This window comes from Bison bison, unplaced genomic scaffold, assembly GCF_000754665.1.
Source record: "Bison bison bison isolate TAMUID 2011002044 unplaced genomic scaffold, Bison_UMD1.0 scf7180017864456, whole genome shotgun sequence".
Taxonomy (NCBI): Eukaryota; Metazoa; Chordata; class Mammalia; order Artiodactyla; family Bovidae; genus Bison; species Bison bison.
In genome coordinates this window covers 12,288,854-12,289,258 of record NW_011495018.1, presented here as the reverse complement: position 1 = coordinate 12,289,258, position 405 = coordinate 12,288,854, and positions in this window count along the sequence as shown.

Below are 405 nucleotides of genomic sequence, written 5' to 3'. Positions count from 1 at the left end.
TTTAATTTTGGCTACACTGGGTCTTCACTGCTGCGTGCAGGCTTTCTCTAGTCGCAGTGAGCCAGGCCTTCTCTTCGTTGCGGTGCGCAGGCTTCTCATTGCAGCGGCTTCTCTTGTTGCAGAGCACGGGCTCAATAGTTGTGGCACACGGGCTTAGTTGCTCTGAGGCCTGTGGAATCTTCCCGGACCAGGGATTGAACCTGTGTCCCTTGCATTGGCAGATTCTTCACCACTGGACTACCAGAGTGAAGTCCTGAGCCTCTATTTTCTCCCTTGTAAAATAGATATTATGACCCATGCTTCACTTTGCCACCAAGAGATCCCAGGATTGAAGAAAAGGATCAGTTTCCACCTAGAGCAGTTGCTTGTGTTCCAGGGGCCCTGGGAAAGCTCTCCATCCCGCCC